The sequence below is a fragment of the Megachile rotundata genome, chromosome 13 (assembly GCF_050947335.1).
Source record: "Megachile rotundata isolate GNS110a chromosome 13, iyMegRotu1, whole genome shotgun sequence".
Lineage (NCBI taxonomy): Eukaryota > Metazoa > Arthropoda > Insecta > Hymenoptera > Megachilidae > Megachile > Megachile rotundata.
Window position 1 is genome coordinate 5,950,191 of NC_134995.1, and position 17,686 is coordinate 5,967,876.

Here is a 17,686-nt window from a genome sequence, read left to right on the forward strand (position 1 = left end):
GTAGTCGTACGTAGGTTTGTCCCGGTATCAGAAGCGGCAGGTTTCCCAGGACGTTTATACGCCATAGTAGCCGGCAAGTACAATTTGCACGCGGTGACGGAAGATAATGGCGGTGCCCGGAGACGTATTAAAGGTGAATTGCGAAAACAACGGCCAGCAGGCAGCCCCATAACTCGTTGGTAGATGACCTACGAGCTGTGAAAGCTCCTTGGGGTGTCGTTGACCCTTGAGTGACCCAACGTGACAGCCCGTAACGACTGCAAGAGACCCTTCGAGACCTCGCTTAATGAGGGTCCAAGATGGATGCCTCGGCAATATTTTGCTCGAATTCGTGACTTTTTGGAAATTTTCTTGAATCTTTTCAAGCAACGTAGAAGCACGGATATGTTTCATGTTTTATAAAAAATCATGTCTGTTCGATTATAGTCACATTTTCAGAATACAAACTCATTCTTAAACTTAGTACAAGACGGTATTTTGTTGTCAGATGTCAACCTTGAAACTTAGTTAAAATATTATGATTGATGCTTGCAATTATATTTTATTCGATAACTACATTTCATTGATGATGTGTCATTGATTTCATTATAACCGAAATGAGCGCTATCGAAGGAAGAACGAAGACAGAAGATAAAAGAAAAGAATAGTTCCAAGGAGCTCTCATCCCTCTCGTAGTTACATCATCTTTCGCCTTATTATTCAGTTGGCGAGGTTAAACGCGTGTATACAGCCATCGTGCATTCAGATTTGTAGGTGTGCGCGAGTTTTTCTAAACTTTTAAACATCCGTCGGTGTGTCGGCGGTCGGCAGACAACGAAACCCTCCGAGTGAACTTCTCCCGTTCCTCTTTCTTGCTCCTTTTCCCTCATTATTCCGCTTCCTTCCTGTTCTTTTTCCTTGTTCCCCTATCAACCGTGTCTTTCCTGTCGTCTCTGTTTTTTCAGCCCTCTGTTAAGTGTACATTACGACCTCCATGTACGCATTAACCGTAATTTCAAATTACACCCTTGTGCACTTTCTACTTGCCGCCACTCGGCGACAATTACGCGCCACGTACGAACGCAGAAAGGAAAAGCGACGGGCTAAAGTTCCCTTTTGCGAAATACTATGTCGTGTCGCGCCTCTACTGCTTGATATTAAATACGCACGTTCGAGGCCACGTCAGTAATGAAATTTGTTACGGTTGTTTGCTCTTCGAGTTGCCTTTCGAACGTTGCGAAGCTGGGACGCTATTTTCACAAATTTCCAATCATTTTTATTTCGGTAATTATGCATAATAGGCACTTTACAGAATTTTTATATTTTCTGGCAAATTTTTTCGTAAAAGTGTGCTACGACTTCAATCATGATAATAAATTGGGGAAGGTTAAATTAGGTTAGGGTAATCATCTAGAATAATTCGAAAATTGGGAAAACTAGAATAGTGATTTAAAATTTGTAAATACAACAGTGTATAAATTTAAAAAATTGAACTTGCAGAGCTCATAAAAATTTGACAAATTAAGAATTTTTTATTTTTGTTATTTAGAAACTTATAAATTTATAAACAGAAATTCCAAAATTCCAAAATTCACAAATCCAAGATTGACAATTCCACGAATACCAATTTCAAAATTCCAAAATACCAAAATTAACAATTCCAAGAATAACAATTTCAAAATTCCAAAATACCAAAATTTACAATTCCAAGATTGACAAATCTGAGAATAACAATTCCAAAATTCCAAAATACCAAAATTTGCAATTCCAATAGTGACGATTCTAAAATTCCAAATTACCAAAATTTACAATTCCAAGATAGGCAATTCCAAAATTCCAAAATTCATAATTCTAACGTTGACCATTCTGACATTCTAAAATTAATAATTTAAAAATCGACAATTCCAAGATTGACTATTCCAAAATTCTAAAATTCACAATTGCAAGATTAAGAATTCCAATATTCGAAAATTCCGCAATTCCGAAATTCTCGAAGCCAAGATTCATAATTCCAGAATTCCAAAAGTCCAAAATTCACAATTCCAAAATTCCGAAATCACAATCCTAACATTCAGAAGGTTAAAAACTCAGAATACAAAAATTATAAAAATGAAAAATGGAGCAACGTAAACCACCACATCCCAACAATTCAATAACCCCCGTCTGAAAATTTCCGAAACTTTAAAGAGGTCCGATAAAATTCATAAAGGCGGCGAAAGCTAATAAAATCTTTGTTCAGAAGATACTTCCGAAATTCTTCGAGTTTGAGTAGTTCAGTTCACGACAGCGTCTTCTCGCGTACCCTCGTTGTCGGAACATCCCTTAAGCGCCATCGATATTTATGGAGCTATCTACATATTGCCAAACATATTGAGTTCCGGCGAATGGCCGCAGGCACGCGCGAAACTCCTGAATATTCAAAGAGGTAATGAAGCAAAGTTCGTTTGCGTTAGCTGGAGGCGTCGATACACCTTCGGGTCATCAAGCACTGCCTTATTAACTGATTGCATATTGAGTAACCGCGAAATTATGCTTCCTCTTACTTGTTCCTCTTCGTGCGTTGTAGACAGTGCACCAAGAAGAAACACTTACAGTATACAGCGGATGCAGATAAAACTTTCGGAGGAAGGTAAAGAAGATTTTAGTGAGTACGTTGAAGATTTTGTTAGAAATACTGAATTTTATTTTTGAGATACTTGTAGATATTTTATGAGATTTGTATACATATCTCTAAAAATTTCTGAGATCTCTGAAATTTCTAAATCTCGAATTTCTCTTCCAAACCTTCATCTCAAAAGTAACAAACAATTCACACTCAACACCGCTATCTGCCCCGTGCCTCATTCTCCATTGCGTCCCTACACGGGTCACACTGCCCCTGATTGCGTGGAAACCGTTTGAACCTAGTCCCGAAAGGCTGAACGTTTTTCAATGATCCAGTAGGCGTCATCGCTCCATGCAGGTGTCGCGGGCGGATAATGAAAAGTATCGATGTAGCGTCCCACGAGGACACATCGCTATCAGAAGGCAATTCATATTAAAGTCCCGTGGGATCGGTTGGGATTGGTCCGGCGAATCTGGGGCAGGCAGTTGCCACATTGAGAGTCGTAAAGTATTCGAGGAAAGAGAGGCGATCCCGAAGGTTTTCGACCTATGCGGGAAAAAGCCGAAGGCAGTTGAGAACGACAGAAGGTAGAGAAGACAGTTCTATGGGCTGGCTTATCGTTCGCGAACAGGCACGCTTTTTCCTCCGACTATTTTCTCGCCCTTTTCCTCCCCCTTTGTCCTGATCGTTCTCACACCTTCCATGTCATCCATTCTCCTCTGCATTATTCTTCTCGCTCTATGCTGCTTTACAACCGAATAATAATCGACGACGATAAATATCGATTATTATGTGGGACATTGTGATACACTTCGCTGGCAGATTTTTATTTGGAAACTTCAGATTAACTTGGTTTGTGAAGGTTTCTTTTAGGTTCTTGAGGAGGGTTTTTTCGAGGAAATTGGAAAGTATTTGGAGGGCTTTGAGGGTGGAAATTGTGCGATATTTTGTGAGGAAATTTTGAGGGTGGAAATTATTTAATGTCTTGTTAGGGAATTTCGAGAGAGGAAATTATTTGATGTCGCGTGAGGGAATTTCGAGGGTGAAAGTTATTTAATGTCTTGTGTGGGAATTTTGAAAGTGGAAATTATTTGACATTTTGTGAGAGAATTTTGAAATCGGAAATTATTTCATGTCTTGTTAGGGAATTTCGAGAGAGGAAATTATTTGATGTCGCGTGAGGGAATCTTAAGGGTGGAAATTATATGATATGTCAAAATTTTGTACGGACATTTTGAGAGTAAAAGACTGTTTAAAAATTTTGAATTAGTATTTTTTCATTATATGAAAATTTGAAGTTTTCATGTTATTGAGTTCAACATTTAAATCTTTAATTTTGCAATTTGTAAATTTGTAAGTTTCTAGATTTTTGCAGTTGAAAATTTGCAATTTTCGGTTTTCGGTTTTCAGATCTCCAAATTTTCATATACTTAAATTTTCAAATCTCTAATTTTCAATGCGTTAAATTTCAAAATACCTAAATTTCCATATTTCTAAAATTCCAAATCTTTACATTCTCAAATCCTTAAATTTCCAAATCTCTAAATTCCCAACTTCTTAAATTTCCAAATCCCTAAATTCCAAACTCCTTAAATTTCCAAATCCCTAAATTCACAAATCTGTAAATTCTCAAATTCCTAAATTTCCCCATCCCTAAAATGTCACATTCCTAAATTTCCAAATCCCTAAATTTTCGAATTCCCAAACTTACTCATCCCTAAAATAACACATCCCCAAATTCTCAAATTCCTAAATTTCTTCATCCCTGAAATTCCCTATCCCCAAAATTCCTCATCCCTAAATTACTTTCCCGATTTTCCAACACTATTTCCACAGTCCTCAAACCATCTAATACCCAAAACATCCGCCTACCTAAATTTCCCAAATCCAAAAGCATGAAATCCCCAAAGCCAATATTCCAAATTTCTCTCGTCCACATCTCGTTCCTGCACGACCCCGATTCCCGATGTCCTATCTCTGTCATCATCGACCCGTAAGCGTTACGATCGGGCCTAAAGAGACAAATAAAAAAAGAGGAGACGTTCGAAGTACTGAACCCCGATAATTGACCCTCTTCTCTCCTCTCTTCCGGGTCTTGCACGTTGATACAGTCAGCCCACGCTCGAATGTTTCGGATCGATGTTATCCGGCAGTTCCGGGTGAAGGTTGGTAGAAGGTCGAGGTTCTCCCTCATGCGAATCGTGTTCGTTTCAATCCCTATTCGCCCGGGCCCCCTATTCTTCGCCTCCGGGGGTGGAAATGGGAAACCCTCGAAATATCTGGGCGCGAGTATCTCCCTCGACGAAGAAGGAAAGATGATGCCAACAGCACGCAAGAGCGACGAAGACTTTTCTCAAAAACAGTTTCACGGCTGCCGCGATTCCGAAAAACGACTGGCTGTGGGGCTGAAGAGGGGGAGAGACTAAAGAGAAGGCGGGGAGAAATCGACCTGCCTACCAAGATTATTAGAGTCGTTATTTTTCTGGAAAACGTCTTTCCCGCCTCCCTTTCGCTTTCTACAACCACCGTCTCCTTCTCGGGTAATAGCTGCTGCCTACGCTGCTCTCTCGGATGAAAAGAAAGGAGAAGACTTATGCAACGTCCCTACCAAATTACGTGACCCTTTTAACTCCCTCGCTGTTCGGATGCTTGTTTCGGAATTTACAACAGAAACTTTTCGTAGCTTACACTTTTCTGACGGGCTGCCTTGGTATTTTAACGCTGTGGGATATAGGGATATTCGGGGATTGTGGCGTAGTTCACTTCTTGGGGATATTTCGTTGGAAATTGTGGAGCATTTGAGGTTAAGGCAACAGTAATGGGGTTTGATAGAAATGTATGCAGTAGTGCTAGATTTCAAATTCAAGTTTCAAGTTTTGGATGCAATGAACTGTGCAGATTTAGGAATTTCGGAACTTTAAATCAGCCAGTCTCAAAACACTTATCACATAGTTACAATTTACTCTACAATGACCTATTTTGTCTTAATATTTTATCAACGTGTAAATCATTAAGGTTCTTATTAAAATGTCTTATTAAGACGTCTTCCAAATGTATGTGAACAGACTATGTTTTAGATGCAATGGATTGTGCAGATTTAGGAATTTTATATCTTTAGACAAATCAGCCAATCTCAAAACACTTGTCACATAGTTACAATTTATTCTACAATGACCCATTTTGTCTTAATATTTTATCAAGGTGCAAATCATTAATATTCTTATTAAAATGTCTTTCTAAGATGTCTCCCAAATGTGAACAGACTATGTTCATGATCAAGTTCAAATTACAAAACTTGTTCCTAAATATCTATTTCAAAATCAGCATGCACTTTGTCCGTCCACTTTTCCTTTACACATTTCTTTAAGACAAAAAGTGATATTTCAGGGACAGTAAATTCTCCGGATATGACAGCGTCACCTGGAAAACAGTAAATCTCTCAGGAGTCGCAGACCCCTTCTTGGAGAGGTAACTCAGCGGAGAATAGAGGGGCAGATAGCAATCCTCAGCAACGTTATCATAACTAACGGCTTCATCTACATAATTATCCGAGGAAAGTGCGTTACTTAACCGTCTAGGGAAGAGCGTGGCGTAGTGGAGGCTTTAGGGTTCCAGGATTCTGCGGAACCAGTCCGAACTTGGGACAAGCCTGTCTCCACGGGAATGAAACCAATTACTTGGTGACCCCTCCAGGCCAGTATATTTCTGCGAGCAACAGGAACAGAAAGAGAGGCCAAGTTTCAACGACAAAGAGACCAACAGGAAGAGTATCTAAGCGAAATAGAGGGACGAAATGAGTGAACGAATGGTAAAAGGAAAAAGAGAGTAAACGAGAAGTCCTGAAATACGGAGAGAGAAGTATCTGAAGAACTGGTTAAATAGAGACATAAGATACGAAGAAATACGAGATATAAACAAGATTCAATCGAATTATTTTGATTGCATAACACGGTTTACTTCGTAAGATGTGAATCTTTGATACGTGGGAAAGTATAAGGAAATTACACAGATAAAGTATATTTTAAATTAGTGTTTGAGGAAATATTCTTGAAATGACCTTTAGCGTAAAATGTGTATGCAGTTATTATATATTTGAACAAAAATTTCAAAGTTGGTCTGAAGATTAAATACATAATTAAATTTTCTAGTAACTTTAACAGAACCTTGTACCTTCAGCAAAATTAACTAACAAATTTATTATGAAATACAATAACTGATGTCGTTCAGAAATTCGTCCATCATTTAATTTCACATTTTTGTTCATAACAGTACGTTTAAATTATATTCTTAATTGAGTTACCGTTTAACGACAATTATTGGTGACAACAGTTCCCTAAGATCGTCAAGGATGAACATGAACGCACAGCCAATTGTCGACGAAGGATCTGGTGGAATCTAACTATGCGCAGAGTAAAGCAAACACGGTGGATTAATAATTAGATCGAGCGGTTTGTAAATTTGGCGAAGATTAAGCCACTTTGACTGAGTCAATAGTTAAAATTATGTGTACATTCGCTGCCACGACGCGGAACGACTTCGACGCCCTCTAATCTGTGCAATGCGTATTATTATTATTTGTCAAATATAAATGTAAGATATGTACACCGATATTTTGGAGCTGCAACAAGTGCTTTTGAACGAACTATTCGCAAACTTTCACTTGGGACTTCATTCAGATAACATCGGTAATAGGAAAGAAGACGCCATTTCGATTAAATCGTATTATTCGTCTTGGCAGATTTTTAAATTAAATATTTTTATTCAGGAAAAACATATCTGACTAGATATTGAATAATCGAATGTTAAGAAATGTATTGCTAAGATACAAAAATATAGAAATAATCTTGCGAACATAAGAATTAAAATGGTGGATGATGCGCTGAGAGAAAATACATTTTTTTTTTTATAACAGCTAAAATAATAGGTTTACGTCAAAAATGTATAGAACCTTTCTTGTAGAGCTCTTTGTGATCTTTATTTTTTGTTGAAAACTTTTTTTTCTAAAATGAATATTATCGGATATATTCAACTATAGAAATAATCTTGCGAACATAAGAATTAAAATGGTGGATGATGCGGTGAGAGAAAATACATTTTTTCTTAATAACAGTTAAACTAATAGTTTTACGTCAAAAATGTATTGAACCTTTCTTGTAGAGCTCTTTGTGATCTTTATTTTTTGTTGAAAACTTTTTTTTCTAAAATGAATATTATCGGATATATTCAACTATAGAAATAATCTTGCGAACATAAGAATTAAAATGGTGGATGATGCGGTGAGAGAAAATACATTTTTTCTTAATAACAGCTAAACTACTAGTTTTACGTCAAAAATGTATAGAACCTTTCTTGTAGAGCTTTTTGTAACCTTCACTTTTGTTTAAAACTTTCTTCTCTAAAATGAATAATATCGGATATATTCAGTAAGAACTACAAAATACCTTGCAGGTGACTGAGGAGCAAATAAGGTTTTGTCGCCAAAAATCCTTTTAGGGAGTTTCTTTTTTCAAGGGTGTGCTTTGGTTAAAATCTCAGTACAATTTTTTCAGAACTGTATCCGAAAATCCTTCGAATCTGCTTTAACGAATCACCAGATGCAAAAAGTACAAAATGTTCAGACAACGTTTAATTCACCCGTGAACAGAAAATTTAATAAACACGGAAAGTCATATATTCGTGGCTATCTCGTGCAAGCAGGTGCGAATGTTTATATACTTGGCAGCGGCGGGAACAGCCATCGATATTCAAAACCGTCATTTGGGTGTAGCCGCTGTTGTCATTTGGAAACAATTATCGCGCTTTCGCGTTACGCTTAATGCGAACACAATGCCGGGAACACATCATTTTGTGCCGTAGTGGTTCGGAAAATTAGATAACGCGTGTTGAGCGCTCGTAAATTCCGATTTTATTAGTAAACGTTTTACCCCGGCTCCTCTTTCCAAGATTTTACGCCGATGTGTGCACACGCTCGCTTACGCGCACGTTTCAACGCGAGTGGTTCGTATTAATTAAATGACCGAATGAACTAAACGCTGGCTTTATAAACCGCTTGGAGGAACTTAGACTTCGTCGTCAATTCTCGAGAATGCGGTGCTAAAGTACGGGAGTGTCGAGGGATTCTTTGAAAAAGTGAGGTTAGGTTTACCGCAATTTTTTAACTAGGTAGCTTTACACAGTTTATTAATAATTTTCATTATATATATGTATATCAATTATATATATAAATTATTAATTGTAAGTACTAGCTATAATTTGTAGTATTCAAGTATTTAAAAGATACCTGCACTGTAAAATTTAAAAATATAGAAATATGGAAGCTTAAATATTTGAGAATACGAAAATAAATTCAAATATCAGCAAATTTTCAAACATTACAAATTTGAAACTTCGATATATTAAAACTTTGATCAAGTAAATTAAATACTTAAAAATATAAAAATCCAGAAACTCACATATCTAAAAATTAGAACTTTGAGGTTATACCTCCGAAAATCTGATAAAAGTATGAAAAGGTACCCCTAAAACGTTGCTTACCCACGAAAATCCTATATTGCACATAAAAGGTATATAACATTCCGAGATTGTAACATTTCTATTTGGGGCATGAAATACAACGTTCCGGCGTAACACGAACCAGAAAATCGGATTATAGACGGGCCTCGATATTTCTAACTTCCACGAGTTTGTGTTTTCTGCTAAAGCCTAGCACGTGAGCTCGTCTTAATTGCGAGCGTGCGGCTCGTGGATTTAAGGGTGTAATATTAAGGACGAACGTGACTGCTGACCACACTTCGTCGACATCCCCTTCTGGATCTAGAAATACCGCTATCACCCTTCCAGAGGTCGCTTCCCTCATCGACCGCAAACACGTAGCTGACAAACGTGCGAGAATAAGCTTTTATCGCTTCTCATTTGCATACATCCTATCTCTTGATCTATCGAGATAGTAAGAAAGTATTCGAATGTTTGCGATCGAACTGTATAGATACCTAAGTTAAATAGAAGTGACTAAAATGTAATGATTTCAGAAGCAGATAAAGCTATTCTCGACCTTTGAATGGAATATTGGGTCGATAATTGTAAATAGTAAAATGTTTCTTTCTTTGGACATTTTGTGCTTTAGGTGAATTTCTTTTGATGGTACTTTTGTAATATTTGAAAATATTCTGCGATTATAATGTGCAAAATTATGGTTTTATAGAGTGAACATTGAATGAGTGTTTAAGCATTTTTTAGGTTAGGTTGGAATAAACATTAGAGTAAAAATACTTAGGGTAACGATTGGATGAGTGCTTATATTTAAATATTTAGGTTAGATGTTCTACCATTGTATAATATAGAAAATTATATTTTTACAGAATAAGGAGTGTTTGATCATTTTTGCATATTTAAGTCAGATCCTCTTTGCTAATACACAAAAATATACTTTAGCAGAATAAATGATGATTAAGTTTAAATATTTCGATTAGACAGAATTTAATATACATACATTAAGAGTCATAAATTGTTTTGTCAAAAAATACTAATAATTAAAATTTTCTTACAAAATACTAATATCAGTATTTTCTGTCAAAAACCGATTTGTCAAAAAATACTAAAATTTTTTTACAAAGTAATATCAGTATTTTTGAACTGAATTTCAGATATCAATACGTTTTCGTAAAATAATATTTTTTCAGTCGAATTAGATTTAAAAAAATAAGATTTCATTGTACTACGAATATTTGTGTATACAAGGAAAAGAAATAACTGTATTATATATTTTAATTATAAAATATACTGCGTTGTAGAACTTTATTATCGGAATTTCTTTCAGTCGTACGCAACGTGTAAATTCATCTGTATATAAAAATTGAAAGCTTTCACAATCCACTTCGTTGAAAGTCGCACAGTCGATTGAACATTGTAGCAAAAATCGAACTGTCAGATTGTAATTACCGTAACATGTAACTGTCGATAACACACATTCCTTTCTTGATATAGGTATCGCAATTTACTACTACTTTCGCGCTAAATATTTTTTAGAGTTTCTAGTTGCGATACTTCTCTCTGTACTTATAATGCAATTTATTTAGAGTTTCCAAGATTAACAATTTTTTGTTTACAAGTATAGAAATTTAGAATACTGATAATTCGGAAATTTAAAGATGTGCGAATTTAGCGATTTAGTAGGCTGAAAGATTAGAGTATTAGGGACTTAGAATTTTAGAAATGTAGAAATATTAAATTTTCAGTTTCAATTTTTGAGACATGGAAAAATGGAAAATAGAATTCAATTAAAATACTCAAATTTTTTAATTTTTTAGTTTGAAAATTTTCAAATTTCTACATTCCTTTATTTAAAAATTTTTTAATTTCTACATTCTCCAATTTTTAAATTTTCCTCCTTCTACATTTCTCTATTTACAAATTTTCAAATTAGAAAGTTTAGAAACTTCAAAGTTTAAAACTTTAAAAATTTCATAATTAGTAATCTAAAATTTTATAAATTTGCATATCTTAAATTTTTAGGGAAGAAATTCAAAAGAAGCTTGAGATAACATTGTAACAACATGGCAATTTAAAAATTAAAAGTTAATAAATTTGAAAGTATAGACACATTAAACATTTATAATAATATAACAATTTTGAAATTTACAAATTAGAGAAATATACTTTCAAATTTATAAATATGAAAATTTGTAAAATAGTAAAATTACAAATTCTCAAGTTTTTCCAACTTCTCTAGCAAAATCCGCAAACACTTCAACAAAAACCAATTTAATTCCTGTTACAGAACAACCAAGATTCGTCACACAAAAGAATCATTTTCAGTCTCCAATAAAAATCCAACGGAAGTATAAAAATGTCAAAGGTGATTATCAAAACTCCTTCGAGAGCAACTACTCTCGAGAGGGATATACAGAGCCGGGAGCTAGAAAAAATATCTAGCAACAAATTCCATAAATATTTCTATCCGAAGGAATCAAAGTTAAGAAATAATCCGTTTCCATCGCTGAAAGGTAATCCAATCATATTCAGTATCGATTATACCTTCCAGTCACGTATCTCTGTGTACAACGAAGTAATCAAACTCCCTTATTCACGTTACAGCGCAGCAGCCTTTATTCTTCCTTTCGACGATTTTATTCCGGAAAAACCAATAAATTTCATGATTCTCTAAAAAAAAAAAACAAAAAAATGAGAAACAAAGCAAGAGAGAAAAAAACAGGAATGTAGAGTGAACGTTGTTTGCTCGATAATAAAATTCGCTCCTTTTTTTTTCCTCGCATCCCTATATTCTTTTCCTGTTTTTCCAGTTCGTTCCTGTTTTGATTCTCCATTCCTATCGACGGCACGTTCGAGGCTGCCGCGACACGGCAAAACTGGTTTAGAATTCATACGGCCGACATGAAATCTGAACTTTATTAGGCGTCGTACACGTGCTCGCTTTCGGAACAAATAGGGCCCCGATTGGCTCGCGATTGCGCCCACGCAGCCCCGTGAATTTTCGTTGAAAGGACGACCCGTGACGCTCCACAATAACGCCGATTGTTCCTGCTAATTATTGTAAGTCACGTATCCGAGTCTCGTACCGCTGCACGCGTCGCTGCACATAATTTGATCAGTCATTCTCAAATGCTACATGATAAAGCTTGTTGTTGATTGTGTTTGCAAGCTGCGCCGATGACTATTCCACCTGGGCTCCGTTTGATCGTTGCTGGATTATTAACTTCCATATCAAACGGGTAACAATTCGCGCTAACGTTTCTTCAAATCTATTATTATCTTGAAAGTAACTCTATTAAATATTAATTTTTATTAAATTAAAATACAAATGCATTCTGAAGTGTATCTAAAATAGTTCACTCCTAATAACACTCCAATTACTAACCAGTCAAAATGGTGTCAAATTCCATATTTTATTTTACAAAATTTGTTGTCATGTTTTTGTAGAAATGTCTATCATATGTTATTAAGACACAGAGTAGTTGTATATATTGATTGATGTCTCAATACTTTGTTCACTTCATTTTCAATTTAGAAGTATGCATTTAACACTGGTAGTTTCAGTGTTAAGATATTAGAAATTATTTTTGTATTTTTATTAATCTGCAAAAAATAATCTGCATGATAAAAAAGGGTGATGAATGGAAAATGTGTAAGAAGCTGCTCTAACACGATTACCACGTCAACTGTTAATTTTGTTTAAAAAAAAATAAGAACGCACTTCTGTTTGATTGTAAATAAAGAATAATTGCTTTTCAAAAGAATTTTCCAATTTAATTTCAATAAGAAATGTAAGCCATTCTTTCAACATAGTCTAATTATACATAATTTTTACAATCCAGGTTTGTTGTACACAAAATAAAATATTTTAATATTGCAATAGCTACTTCTTTCTGACGCAAGTTAATAATTATTACCCACTGTCAATATTAATATTAAAGCACGACCTTTGACTTAATCTAAACTCCCTGCATCTATTAAACGTCGTAGTCAAACTCGTTAGTTAAATATAACCTAATTTATAAAGTAACAAGTTTCCTTTAACAAATTTAAAATTTGAAGTAAATTGAGTTCACTACTTAACACAGTAATATCAGCGAAATAAATTGGAAATTTCAAGCAAAATAAATCAGCAATAAATGAAGCTAGGTTAGAAAGTGTTGCTCGTTAATGCGGATCGCTTAGAAACGAGACGGAAAGTATTCGAAATGAAAGTACATATCGTATATCATGCTTTGTCATAATAATGAAGAAAATCCATATTCTAGATCCACGGCTTTGTTTCTTAATCCGAAGATAAAACAGGGACACGGCTGCGTGCACGAGTGAAACGGGGCGAACATCAAGATAAAGTGGTTCGCATTTCCTTAGAGTAAGAAAGATCGAACGCGCTATAAAATCCATCCAGAAACACAAAAACAAGATTCTAGTGTTTTTTTCAGAAATACTGAGTGGATTGATATTTCGATATGTAAGAGAATTTGGATTCTTTTAATCTGACACTTTGTGTCACACTCTTGACTGTAGATCAATTTTGGCGTACCTCTATTTTCATTATAATTGAATTTTGAGTTCGATCTAATCTATATAACCAATTGCTAAATGCAAAGTATGTCTTAATGCAAAATAATTTTGTTGAATGCATTTGTCTGAATATTGTAACAATAATTAACTGTGCTCTGCCCAGAAAATTTTAGGTTAGATTAATAATTGAAATTAATATAAAAATAAATCTTTCGCTTATAACAACAATCTTCTATTACAAATAATAGGATATTGAAAATTTTTTCACTGTATAATGATTATACTTACACTTAATTAATGATTATAATTTGTGTTACAGTCATTTTTATGCAATGAGGCGAAGTCCAACATGGACCATTTAAATGAAAACTCCTCGTTATTTATGATTTTGAAAAAGCAAACAACTTTGCTATGTACTCTTTGAAATAACACAATTTTGTTTTGAGGACGTTTTCTGTAAAATCATAAATAACAGAGATATTTAGGTGTCTCCATAAAAGGTCCACTCGGTACATTGTCAATATTTAAGGTCTCTCGATATTTATTGGTGATATTGAAATATTGACTACAATGTATTTGACAATGTATATTGACTTAAGAGTCCCGAAATATTGACTATATTTTGAGGTCTCTATAAGAGTTACTATAAAATAGTGATGAATAGTGATATAGAAAGCAAAAGAATTAATTAAAAATACAGGACATTTGCAGCACTACAATTTGGATCTCTTTGTATTAAATTTCTTTCTTCTCTTTCATTAAAAATTCAAATTGTCTTTTATTTTTTATATTTGATATGATCCTTTTTCTATTTTTTCACGATGTTTGCTGTACTCTTCTGCTGTAGCTAATTAGGGTTTGTGACGCTTTTAGATGTGGATGTACATAATACTGCCGCATTTTTCGTGTGTTCTAATTATCTTGTAACAATAAAATTTCTCTCTGTATATATATACCTTTATATATAATTATTTGCTTAGTTTCCACTCCACACGTGTTTTCTATTTCATATAACGCACTCAACAGTACTTAAGGTGAATGTAGTTATAAGGGAAGCAGAAATTTTCGTTCTCGATCATCAGTATTCTGTATGATAGTGAGATCTGTTAAGTTTAAGTTCGTAGGTTATCGTGAGATGGGGGATTGTTTATACTATACTAATAATTGCTGCTAGACACAATAAGACACGCAAGAATTCAACGACCTGGTACTAGCACCAGTTATTGGCATAGTGTAGATGGTCCCTAAGGTATTTCATGATAAGGTCGCGGTGACAATTCCGTCGCCTAACGTTTCAAGGAAGACTTCCCCACGTGGCATAGTACTTTTATGATTTTGTCAAAAAACTGTTAAAGAATGTCAGATGTAAAGAGTCGAATCGTATCTTTTGTGAAAGAGTCGTTTGTCAGAGATGAATTATTCGTTCATGTTATTTCGTTAAAAGTTAAAATATGTATTAACTTAGTCTCTACCACCATTTTGACGGTTGTGTCAGGAAACGACGCGAATAATCTCGCCGTTCCAAAGAATCCGATATCAGTGCATCTCTCAAGAGAAGCGTCCACAGGTTTCTGTCGAACGTTGTTGCGCGTTCTTGTCCATCGGTCGTCCAACTGTATAATACAAAAGTTCCGTCAGGAGCGGAAAGATATTCCAGTCCGGTCGTTCACTTTGCCCGACTTCCCTTCGCCGTAGGAATACCGATTTCCGGCCGAGGGAAACCACCTCCTCGTTTTTTTCCTCTCTCTCTCTCTTCTCTCCCTCGCGATTTATATAAGGTTTGCCGCGAAGTTTGCTTTTCTTTGGGCGCGTGGGAGCGCATCCATGGAACTCGAACAGAAGTCACAAGGCGGAGAAACTTTCTCCGCGCTTCCATGGGCAGCTCCATCCGAACGTGACCGATCTGGCATCTCGAGGGGACGCCGGGCAGATTTCCCCGGATAATAATACTTCTCTCTTACAGCAGTTCCAACAGTTGGAGAGGAGAAACGGGTATCCACAGGCGATGCTCACTTGCATCCGCGTGGCTACGAGCGTTGCCTGTCCGACTCGCGCGTACCACGCTCGTAAATGAAAGGCGCCGCGACGCCGACACCCTAGGGAATACCGAGATTGGCACATTCTACCGAAGCGAACACCGGGCTTCGTTCGTTTCACCGGCAAACTTCCAGAACCTTCGTCACGTACGCGACACGCTTTTGAGCCTCAACATTCACGACAACGCGTGTGTCTTATGCATCGATGCGCCTCGCCGGATCCAATTTTGCAAAATCGACTCTTACGACGGAAACGGAAACCGAGTTTACGACGGGTACAGCTCTGCTGCTTTCCAGTAACGCTTGTGATTGTTACAAAACAGACACGTGCATTTTCGTATCATTTTAGTATGATGTATGACGTACATTTCTTTTTTTCGATTTGATCAATTATTTTATTGTTCGTTTCTAACGAACTGTTACTCTGACTAGGATTGCACTGTACATTTTATTTGGAGGCAGTCAAATATTTGTTAATCCTTCGGTCTATAACATCGAATCAAATGCACTCGCGACGCACTTGTGACGCACGTTACAATTCAAATGTGACAATCGTATTTACATAACGAGTTGTGTTTTCAATATGATACCAATTATTATATCTGTTTTTGCAACTAAAGATTGCTGAATTTGAAATATACCTAACATATTAACATTCTTTTTTTACCTTAACGCTGTAGTGATAATTAGGCACTCAGGCACCTGTCGAACTTGTGACTCTCCATGTTTCCATCTACAAGTTCCTATGAATTAACAGTTGTCCCTGTTACAGCTTGTAACCACCACTTCCCCAGATTCCGCCAAATAGAAAGTTTCCTGCCTTGAACTAATTACAAACGTCGAAAAATTCAAGTCAACATGAAACAACAACAAACTTTGATGGTCTCTGACAGGTGCAGTATGCAAGTAGACTTCTCATGAAATTCCCAGTGGTTGAACTAATTGAAGTAACACAGAATGCTTTGTGACATAATTATCACGAGTCAACAAGATAGAGAGTTAGCGAAGCAGGTGTAACTGCATTTCGTTCACCTGCACTTGATTCCAGCGGGGAAGATGGAGGACAAGAAATTTGGAAAACCACCGGCAAGAAAAGGGTCAGACACGAAGAAAATGGAAGAACCGATGCTTTCTTCGTGCAGCCGAGGCGTGAAGCCCGAAACAGGCTGGCAAACGTATCCAACCACCGTAATGACGACGTGATGGATGGCCATTTCGCGGGAACCATTCGGCAGGTTGGATTCGGTCAGCAGCGTTGCCCGTCCAATATGTCGGCAACGTCACTGGCCGATTCTAACCTACCGAATGGTTCCAGTTACTCTTCGGAAGAAGGCTAGTTGGAAGAAGAGAGCGAACAGTCTCGTTCATCGAGGCGTGCCATGAGCGATAGCCGAGCAGAGCAGAGGCGATACTTTCCGCCCCCAGCATCGGCCAGCAGCTCCACACTCCCAATTCAATTCCTTAATACCTTATCCCACCTACCCCGGCTACCTCTCAACGCTGCTGTTACCATCTCCACTCCGACATATACGTACACACGTGTACGTACGGTACACACACACACGCAGTGACTGATTCCACGGATATATTAGTTCCATCGATTTGGTATCAGACTCCTCGAACGTCCGCTCGCGTCATCGAATGCTCCTTCAACATCCTCTCGTACTTTCTTCTCTTACGTCTTAATGGATGACGGAGAAAAAGAGCGAGTAATAGAGAAGAGATTAAGACTTACAGGTTCCGAAGCTATTAAGTTTTGGACGGGAGGATTGCGGCCTGTCCTGAGATTCTACGAAAACGCCGGGGAGGATTTAGGGATTCTTACGGCGAAAGACATTTATATCTTGTTCGATACGTGCAGACGCTATTGACGGCTACTGTGACCCACGGTGGGTAAATGGGGCACTTGGAGGGGACTTTGAGCGGTGTAAATTTTTGGGACTGGTGATCGAAATTTCACTTCAGTTAGTCATGTAGAAATTTAGAGATCTATCAATTCAAAAATCTGATAATTTATAATCACTTTACAATTTAAAAATCTGATAACTTGAAA

The 17,686-nt window shown here is 36.5% G+C and overlaps 1 protein-coding gene and 1 long non-coding RNA gene across 3 annotated transcripts in view; one reads left to right on the forward strand and one right to left on the reverse strand.

Moving 5' to 3' along the window:
- Positions 1-17,686, reverse strand: part of LOC100879998 (bruno 3) — a 465,868-nt gene that overhangs the window by 189,719 nt on the left and 258,463 nt on the right. The window lies entirely within an intron of this gene.
- Positions 8,396-12,452, forward strand: LOC143265674 (uncharacterized). The gene is made up of 3 exons (XR_013040360.1): positions 8,396-8,718; positions 11,361-11,586; positions 11,678-12,452. It is a non-coding gene; the product is annotated as an uncharacterized LOC143265674 (long non-coding RNA).